This window comes from Dreissena polymorpha, chromosome 4 (assembly GCF_020536995.1).
Source record: "Dreissena polymorpha isolate Duluth1 chromosome 4, UMN_Dpol_1.0, whole genome shotgun sequence".
NCBI lineage: Eukaryota > Metazoa > Mollusca > Bivalvia > Myida > Dreissenidae > Dreissena > Dreissena polymorpha.
The window spans coordinates 131,033,332-131,044,452 of NC_068358.1; positions in this window are offsets into that span (position 1 = coordinate 131,033,332).

An 11,121-nucleotide genomic window follows, 5' to 3' on the forward strand; every position below is an offset into this window, starting at 1 on the left:
TCAAAACATGATATATAATATTTATACTGCTTATATATTATAAAAATAAGTATTAAACACCAACATATTGAACCATTGAATGTTAAACTTTAACAGAAAATATTATAAAGAACATAATTTTGTTCGTAAACCGTCGCTATTAATGTATATATTGACAATAAATGATAACGAAATGCAATATTAAATACTTCATGCAGTATTTTAGTGTTACACGCCATCAGATCGAATAAAGTGTGATCACATAAGCTTAACAATTTTAAGTCCGTCCTCGAAATAGTGCAGTACACAGTTGTTTAGCAAGTCCCTTATGCCATATGCGTTTTTACTGTCAACTGCTGCTCATGTTAAACACCATATCTTTTCCACAAGATGCCACTCTGTTTCTAGTGAAGACACAATCTGAGGCACAATCTGCAGCACCACAATAAGACTTGCGATAATATAGCAATGATAATTGCGAAGACAATGTTAAACACCCATCTGAAAGTAAAACAAAACCTTATATATCATAGCTCTGAACTCCGTAAAATGTATTCAAATGTTGCACAACTCCCATACACACATTTTACAAACGTCTGCGTTTTTTTTTAATTCATTTAAAATTCGTAATCTATAAATACAGCAAACTGTTAATTAAATAATATTCATTCCACCATGCGTATAAAAATATCCTACGCGTGCTCTTCAACCCATATTTCGAAGCATTGTTTTGTTTCCTCAGGTCCTGTGATGATAATCCACCTCCATACCTCGTCACAACATACTTTCCTGTCCGTTAGACTTACAGACCAGCAACAGTAGTGTTGACACAGCTGAGAGGAGTGATAGTTGCCGTAGAAATCTGTGTAATTCATGCAACAATCTAAACCGTCACTCTCGTACACTACTGAAATAGATACGGATACGATTTGACAGATGATAGATGACTATTGATATACAGCGTCCATATGGCGTTGCAACAGACTTTCATGTCAGTTAGACTCACAGTCTAGTTGACACAGCTAAGATAGATGATAATTTCCATAAATGTCTGTGAAATTAATGCAAAAGTCAAACTTTCACATTGGTACACTACAAAAAGAGCAACACACCTGATGTGTTTGTATTTAGACATTTAATCTGGCTGTAGAGCGGATACAGAAAACGTCGGAAAGATAGACAGGTGACTTGTATGCTGACAGGGAATCCATTCGAAACGCATAGAAACACACAAAGATATAGGTGTTAAACATTTACCCAAATATTTCTGATGCGTTAATTTAATATCAATTAGGACACGGACAGACAAATAAGATTGTCGTTACGTAAATGACAGTAGTTTAATACTTAACTTTGAACATATTTATTTTAACTCGATTGCATAAAAAACGGAAGGCTTACTTCAATGAATAATGTCGATGGACGAAAGCACTCGATGCAAACGACAAATCTAAATTCAACGCTAGTATTGACTTTACTCGATTTACTGCAGAATCAGCTATCTCGAGTACAGAAACGTTGTGATTTCTATTGACTTATTTGTAATTATTATTTCGATTCCAGTGCGTTTCATCAATTTTTTTTTTTAAAGCCAGTGAAAAAAATCGCAAAGTTCATTAGGTTTTTAATATATACACAGTGTGGACTTTTAGAAGCGAGTCTTTTTTTGGCACAAAGTACTTAGCCCGAAAACACATGGACCAGTATAAGTAGTATGTTTGGATAAACAGACTCATTTTTCCAAACTTATTACTGTTAACATGTTGGCTATTTGGAGAACTTAGTTAATAGTATGATTGTAACTTCTTTATTATTTACAACGAAAATTGTTTACAACTACTGCTTACATAATTTTAGTGTAGTTATACGTAGATTATACACAATCCACCGGCGATGTCGACACAGTTGACATATTAATGAATTTGTTTAAGATATTGGGTGGTGTTCATGAAATAGGGCACTCTCGCAGTTATGGAAAACGTAGCTGGTGCAAACCTCGCCCTATAACAGTAAAATTTATAAGCTCGAGGGCCAGTGAAAAAGATTTACACTCGAAGGCGTGAACTGAAAGTACACAACGTGCTTGACAAAATCTTCATAAAGGAAGACTTGACCCAATACCGTGTGCAGCTCCTGTCTGTCGCAAGTAGACTATCAAAATAGAAGACACTTGAAAGTGCATGGTCAGCCGATAATAACGTATTGGTAAGCGTATCTGAAAACGGCGGACACGTTATTTCAGCGCATCCGCTGTGAATCCGGACTTGACAAAAAACTAAACTATGTAAATATATAAATACATTTCTTTTCTACAAAGTTTATATTGAATTATCAGTTAAAATTCTGTGATGCACGTAGATCAAGATATCGTAATTCTATTTGTATTTATGTACGGAGCACGTGATTAAGTGTAAAAAACAAGCTTTTAATTTTTCATACCTTTGTATTATCAAATTTTAATTTTTGCCCAATGACCTGGCATTTCTGTTCAGAAACTAATATTAAAAAGATGGAAAAATTCAAGAAAGGGCAATTCGTTTTATATACAACGACTATAGCACTCAATATATCGATCTTTTACAAAAGGTAGACCTTCCGTCCTTGCAAATAAGACGTATAAGATCAATGGCTATTGAAACATTTAAAATCATAAATGAAATTTCTCCACCTTTGTTAAATGATTTAATTGTTAAGAGACAGTCAACCATAAATTTTAGATATACCAATATTTTACAGATACCACAGGTACGCACAACAACATATGGTAAAAATTCTTTTAGATATGCTGCCCCCTCGCTGTGGAACTCCCTACCAGAAGATTTTAGAAAATGTACACATTTTTCGCAATTTAAAACTTTAATTGGGACATGGAATGGAAAAATCTGTAGGTGCAAATGATGTAGACTGAATGGGATTTCCACAGCAAGGGAGCATCACATCACTTAGTTTTAAGTTCATTTTCTACTATAATGTTACATAGTGTTAGATTTGCTTAGCTTTGTGTGCTTTGGATGCTTAGCATGCTCTGTATGCTTTATTTACTTAAATGTTATATGCTGTTAGTATGCTTTGTGTGATCTGTATGCTTTGTATACTTTGTGTGCTTTGCATGTTTTTGTGTGCTTTATATACTTTATATGCATTGTTTGCTTGTATACTTTGTGTGCTTTGCATGTGTTTTTTTTTTCTCTATATACTTTATATGCCTTGTTTGCTTAGTGTATTTTTGTGTGCTGTGTATGCCTAGTATATGTTGTATGCCTGGCATGCTTTGTGTGCTTTGTTTGCGTTGAATGCTATGTATACTTTGTGTGCCTTACGCTTTGTATACTCTGGTTGCTTTGTACGCTCCGTACGCTTTTTATGCTCTGCATGCTATGTATGCTCTGTATGCTTGATATGTTTTGTATGCTCTGCATGCTGTGTCTAGTTGATATTTTATTCTTTCTCTTAAAAAATTATCTGACTTTTAATGTAGACAAATCTAAACTTTTTAGTACCATATCTGATGTTGTAATATCATGCTATATATTTATATGTACATCTGCCTTTTAATTGTAGAACAAATTGTTTCCAGTCTTTCAGCTTTTATAAACTTGTTATTTCTTATTCATCATGTTTTATAGTCGGTTGTACAAGCTGTCTGAGCTTATGTTTGTTGTTTAAACTCTTGCCGACTCAAAATAAATCTTATCTTATCTTATCGAATTGCGTATACATTAATCTTGATAAGTCGACACCTTATGTATTATTGTTCGTACTAACATGTGTGTACAACGTGACTGCTTCTTATCAAAATTTTCCAATTGTTTGTTAATTACATGTTATATATAATAATTTGATTTATTGAGTACACCAAAGGTTCATAAAATCAAGAACAAATTCATTATTTCTTAAAATAAACAAAATAACACTTACATGTAATACTATAGCATATACATGTTGTGTTACTTAATATCGTTTGTAACATTTTCATATACATATAAGATAATGTATACCATGGGACTTATATTTGCCTTTGCTTCGTATTGACATTATTTTATTCATTGAGAAAACATAGCTAATCTCGTCTTGGAGCAAATAATTATCATATATTATGGCTTTCGCTCTCGTATGGTATGACATTACTGAGGGTGTATATCCCATACACCGTCAGTTACTAACGGTGTAACGGTTATATCTCAACCTACTACTCAATTACTCGGGTAGTATGGAAATTACTCGGGGTATATGGAAAATACTCCATGGGCACGTGACCGCTCTAAGCCAATCGGATTAGGTCATTCTTGTACGAGGTGAGATATTGTTATATACGCAATGAAAATATTGCTTTCTCTCTGATATGCGTTTCTTGTTTGATTTAATTATTTTTAATTTGTTTAGCAGTCACATAAACAACCAAGCTATGTAATATGGAATTTTTACACCCATTATTGCTGCTTCTTCCTGTATTTGCGCGATGATTATCTGAGATATTAACTCTATGATTCTAGATTCTCAAATCTTTTCTATAAAGAAGGAATGTAGTTGACAATTGTAAATAGTTTTATTTGATCGTTCGTCAAAAAGTTGTAATTCTGTTACTCTTGTATCTTCAATGCAATTGAGTAATTAAATAGTAATTAAATTGAATGCGTTTTAATTCCCTTTTATTATTGTTTAATTTGAGTTACAATGCTATGACGTTAAATTTTATTTACACTTAAATGTATTATGAATATTGCTGGGCCAAGTGTGAGGATGAGCGTTCTATAACCAGGTTTAAACCCCCAATGCATTGCATTGACCGTTCCAATGCGGTGACCCCAGTTTTATTCATATTTTGTGTTTATGTAGGTTTGTATTGTGCTGTATTGTACTGTTTGGGCAATTGGTCACTTGCCTTAAATAAAGGACCAATTAATTGTTTTTAATGAAAATTCAATACTGCTCCAGCAGCTGGAGTTTCACTTCTTTATATTTCAAATGCAGATGTGGGATTGAATTGAACGATGCAGAATTTATATGGACTAAAGTGTTTCCTTTAAAAATATCGATTCAATTTGGCGTTGTTATGACCGCATAATGCGGATAGAACGTATATCCATGCCATATAAATACTCTTCATGGCTAGTAAGTGGAACTTAAATAAATATCATTTGTACAGGTGATATGAACATAAATAACTTCGCTGAAATTCCTGCACGTATAATGCATACATTTTCTTTACATTATGACTTAACGTAACTTATTTACGACCCGAAACAGTATACGGAATATACATATTACATAGAGGATATTTGTTGGATTGGGTGGAATATCGATTTTAATTCACGAGTGATCATTGAATTAAAAACGATATTCCACCCAATCCAACAAATTTTCTTTTTATTTTATGCTCACAAATTAATAGTTTTATACGTTTGCCAATCCGTTCAAACCAATTTCCCTTTGGGCGCCCCAAAATATCATTACCGCTTTTACAATAAGCGTTGCAAATAGTTCACAAGAAAACAAACGTTAAACAATAACTTTTTTGTATTTACAATGCAACACATATCAAGTGAAAAGAAAAAAACACCGATAACATCATTTAAAAAATAAATAATCATATCATGACACAATTTGTTTATGTCATGTTGTCGTATAAATATGCGGAGTCTATTTATAGCGTAAATAACGCTAACAGTGTGTACATGTATGTTTAAGGGAAGTTACTCCGTTTGTTGATATTAATATTCATCGAAGAGTTCTCGCTCGTGGTGGAAGAATGCGTGGGGGTCACAATGGGGTAAAAAAAATAGTTCCGGTAAAACAGTGAACATTATCGATAATTTTGTCACGTAATTATGTATCGTTCTTGGAAAACACACAGTAACAAACAAAGTTCATTTCCGTTTTCATCGTGATTTATTTCTGTTGAATATATTCTAACACAACGCTTTCTATTGTTCGTGAAATACAATTTTACAGCGCGGCGGCCAACATGGCCACCACGTCAAGAAGACGTGACAACTCTCAAAGTTCTTTTCCAAATCTAACCGCAGAATGAACCCTCTTACCACAATAACACAGCATTTTATTCCAAGGTACATTAACATAAAATTTAGATATTTCCTATCCCATTCTTGATTGGTTGACTGTACTTTTTTCCGATTTTCTAAACCCACCCCTTTGAATAACCCTTATTGATTGGATGGATCGCTCCTGCCTCTACCACATGTCACAGTAGAAGAGTGAAATACACTTTATCACTTTGGGAACAGGAAACCTCATTTCATTAAGCATACTTGATCATATAACCAGATGTTATCTATGGACAAACCTCATTGGTAATATTAAACATAACACTTCTATAATCAGTTATGTAAACCCCGATACACATTCAATACACATCAATCTGAACTTGTATCGTTATGTATCTTGGGAAATTGGAATTACCCTTGTATAATTATCATATCTTAATTATGTATTGGTTTGAAGTAATGTTGACTTACGAGCCAAATTGTTAATCAGGACTAAGACCATGTCAACAGATGTTCCCGATAATTGAACTACATTGGAGAAATGAAACCATACTTCCATAATAAATTTTTCAAACTTCATTGCATGTCCCATCCGAACTGACATCTGTTATGTTAATTCCTAAATACCCGCAACATACAGCAACGTTACATACTCAAACATATTATTTAAAGATTTCCCTATTATTAAATTTATCTGTACTTAAATTTCTATCATAAGAATAAACAATAAACATATACCGTTATGTCACAATTTTCACTGATAATTTTCACTGTTTTACAGTGATATTATCAGTTTTAATTCACTGATATTTCTCTATAAACCACCGGAAAGCATAAAATAAATGACTTCAGTCAATGACATATGTATGAATACCAGTATTCAAAATACCGTATAAAATAAATATGCCAGCAAAAAAGTTCGGTACATGTTCAATGTTTTTGTTGTAATAACATTTACAAAAAAATTAACAAAAAACTATATCGACATATTTCGGTAAAAGACAAAGGGGATTATTCAAGACTATGACATTTAAAATCAAGATATTCATAGGGATCTACTGAAATGCGAAGGTATTTATAATTTCACAGAAAAAATAACTAAAACAATACAACAGATTGCAAGCTTTTGTATTCCATACAAAATGGCTGTTTACGTCCTCTTGATCAAGTACCATGAATAAACAATAACATAAAAAAACATTCGACAACGTGGAAGTATATACCGAAACGCCAAAAACTATTTAATAATATTTTTCGTTTCAGTAATTATATCGTTTTACTTCTGCGTAAATTAAAGCTAATATTTTAACAAAATTGCAAATTAACAAACGGCATATGACCTGTGTGCTAAAGACTGATGAAACACATTTCGAACATGTATTCCTTATAACATTAATAAATCAATTCCACCTATTAACGATTATCAAACAAGCGGTCCTCAAGCAAATTATACATGTAAAGCAAATTTCCTAAACAGGTTGGTTTTGTTTGAAACCAGTGTTAAATTGACGAAATCACACACGATTTCCATCTATGCGAAATGCAAACGCGAGCAATTGTTAATCATTTCCCACAACCCAGGAGTAAGCAATTGTATTTTGTATTGTATAGCTAATCGATTCCTCAAGGAAGTTATGCATGAATTTAGATCCTCAGTGTGTGATTCGTACAACCGTAACTGTGTACTGTGTTGCTTATACAATGTTAATTGTCGGCCACTACCAATGGGTCTCTGCCCTTGAACAACGTCCAAATGCAGAATGGCCCATAAAATTACAAAATAATATCCAGAAAGATGTAATACTTTCAAATGCACTAAAAACATGCCTGAAAGTTAACTGTTGCAGAGGTAATCTTACCCTGCTGACAACTTTACCATTATATGCGCATAACCGCTGTGGAGCTCGTCTTGTTTACATCCCCAACTTCGAAGACCAAGCCAGTTAAGGGTTCAAACATAAGGTTATTGTTCACTAATTACGCGAAATTTGGAAGATCAGTTAAGTATTTATAAGCTTGTAACGCATGCAATACAAGCATATAATACGAACTGCTCTATAGGCGTTAAAATTATGGCTGACTGATAAACATTTGATGCTATCACATGAGAACAATCATCATAACGTTTTCAAATATGAAGATCCCTTCTCAAAAAAAAACTTCGAGAGGTCACATAGTAATTTGTATCTTTAAGAAAATATGGCATTATCACCTCTTTTTGGACGGAAGGAAGCGGGGACATAATATTAACATTTTGCCAGTGAAAATGCAACTTAAACATGTCAATAGCAGCAAGTTCTGTAAAGCACTCACCCGCCATGAAAATCACTGTAGCATGAACGATTGTGTAAGTCCGCATGTTTGAAAATCGTTTTACGAAGACTTGTTTTACAATTTACCCGATCATAATGCACTATTGGTTTAACATGCATAAGGACACGGAACTTTAGAGCACACAATATTTATCAGTTGCAATGTGTGTGCATAAAGATCAAAATTTGTGCAAGTTTATCTTAAACGTGCCCGTTTAAACATAAAGTGTCGGTTACTTAAAAAAGATATCATTGACAAAGGCGGGAGGGGGAAATGAGAACCTTTATTTTATGAGAAACGTACATTTACGTAAAAAGTCTTATTTACACATACATGTAGTTGGAAAAGTTTGAAACTGTGAATCATGGGCATTGCCATGCGGTTTTCGTTAAATAACGTTATAAATGTGAATATTTCGGGGTCGTCCAATTAAAATACACTTTGATAAAAACAGCAACATAGTTTGTTTTTACGAAATACGATTTATAAGCGTTTAGGTTCTCTTCAATAAAATATAAACTTATTGATTTTTTTATAAATAACTTATTTCTAATATCGAATATTTAACAAGATACTTCATATTAAGATCTAAAGTCACTCGCTCATCTTTTGGCTGTTAGAATAACGAGAATTCATGAAAAGTATCGAACTTGCAATATTTACCACTTCTTTATCAAACATCATCGAGCTTGTTAAGGTAAGGCTCAGATTTCCACCGGTATATCGTAAAGTATATGGTTTCCATAAACAATTTGTTCATAGATCAGTAATGTAATCCTACATAATATAATTAAACAAGACATTTGATTGATTATTGTAAATGTTTTTTGTTGTTGTTTGTTGACCATTTTCACAATAACTCGGAGTTTTTAATTTATATATATTAACAGAACTACTGTTTATCGTGGAATTCGTTCCATTTTGAAAACTGTATATACTTTTTGGATAGTAGGTTGTACTTTTCATTCCGACAACTGCTGATCGTGTTTAATCTTTTTAACTGGATTTTTAATGAATGTTTGACTAAAATAATAAAAAATGTGCTATATAATGATCCGAACAATAAGGTATATATATGACTGAAAACACATTTGGCTGCGTGCATGCAATTATGAATGCAATGGTCAAACTTGAAAAGTATCCAAGCAGTCGTTAAGGTTTATATTTTTTTCTTAGCTGCACTAAAGCTTTTTAACAACAATTAACTATTGCCTTGTTATATAAATCTTTGGATTTGAATCGTCCCTTTAAATTCCGCATATCTAATGTTCAGTGTGCATATTCAGTTTCTTGTGTGCGTACAACGTCATAGTTTCAGAGCACAGATTTGTTAATATACACTATTAGTTGGAATCGATAACTCGTCGTAACCCACGGCAGACTCCTTAAAAAGTTGTTGTCCATCGATATTTTATGAAATTGATATTACTCTGTGAAACTCGTACAACGTATCATCTTCTCTATGATATATGCTTGCAGAAGGAGAACATGAGAATAATTCAAACAGTTTAATGTGTTCACAGAATTTGTATTATGAATGATATGTGATGAAATACTACAATGTTAAGAAAGGATATCATTTAAGTCCCGAAACACGAATCTTTTACAGGATGTTTTTGCAAACATGGATGCATAGATAGATGCATAGATAGATGCAAAGATACATAGATGCAAACACCTACCTACCTCCCACCCTCCCTCTCTCCCTCTCCCTCTCTCTACCCCTCTCTCTCTCTCTCTCTCTCTCTCTCTCTCTCTCTCTTTCTCTCTTTCTCGCTATCAATATATATATGGGATTATATATATATATATAGAGAGAGAGAGAGAAAGAGAGAGAGAGAGCGAGAGAGAGAGAGAGAGAGAGAGAGAGAGAGAGAGAGAGAGAGAGGAGAGAGAAGCAGAGAGAGAAAGCGAGAAGCGAGAGAGAGAGAGAGAGCGAGAGAGAGAGAGTCGATGCTAGTAACTAGCGCATGCGCTGAGAGATCTGAGATGTGGTTTGTGTGCTTTCGTTGTGTTTTGTGCTTCTTGGTTGGGGTAGGGTGGGTGTGGGGAGGAGTGAGGTGTTCGCATCTATGTTTGCATCGATACGTGTTTACATCAAACACAGATACATTATTGACATTTTCAATTAAAATACTCTTGTCATCCTGATCACAGTTACAGTAAATAAATATTATTATGTTCTTAGTAAAGACGATTTTTCTGTTCAGAGACGCGTTCATTTTCGTTTGTGGTTATTTATAATATCCTGAATACTACGTGCGAGTTATAAATAATATTTGCGTGTTTTTCCCGATTAGTAATACTTATTTAATATCGATGTTGTATCGTTCGTCTGCATCGTTTACCGACAGAGGGCTGAGTCTCTTTAAGTTTGCTAGAAGCACCAAACTCGCCATGGCCAACATGTTGCGACCACACAACCCGTCCATAATATTGACCTAGCATCTTCAAACGAGCAAGTACCTAAGCAGATTGTTTGATACTGGATACACATGGGTTTAATTCCAGATTCCTCAAGGCGAACACAAGAAGGTTTCGTGTCGCAGACAACGGCATTTACTATGACCTAATTTTCACCACCATCAAGCTGACATTAAAGCACACACGTATACAAAAAGCAACTTGCATAACCTTTGCCTTGAAGAAACTGAAATTACCAGTGATAGAAGAGGCATTTCAATCATAGATATGAGGAAACTGTGCACCCCTCAACATACTGTACAATGAAATCGACACAATCACCAACAACATTAATGAAGTCCTGCTATCATAGGCCGAAGAAGTTCTTGGGAAAAAGAGAAGGAAGAACAAGTTATGGGTA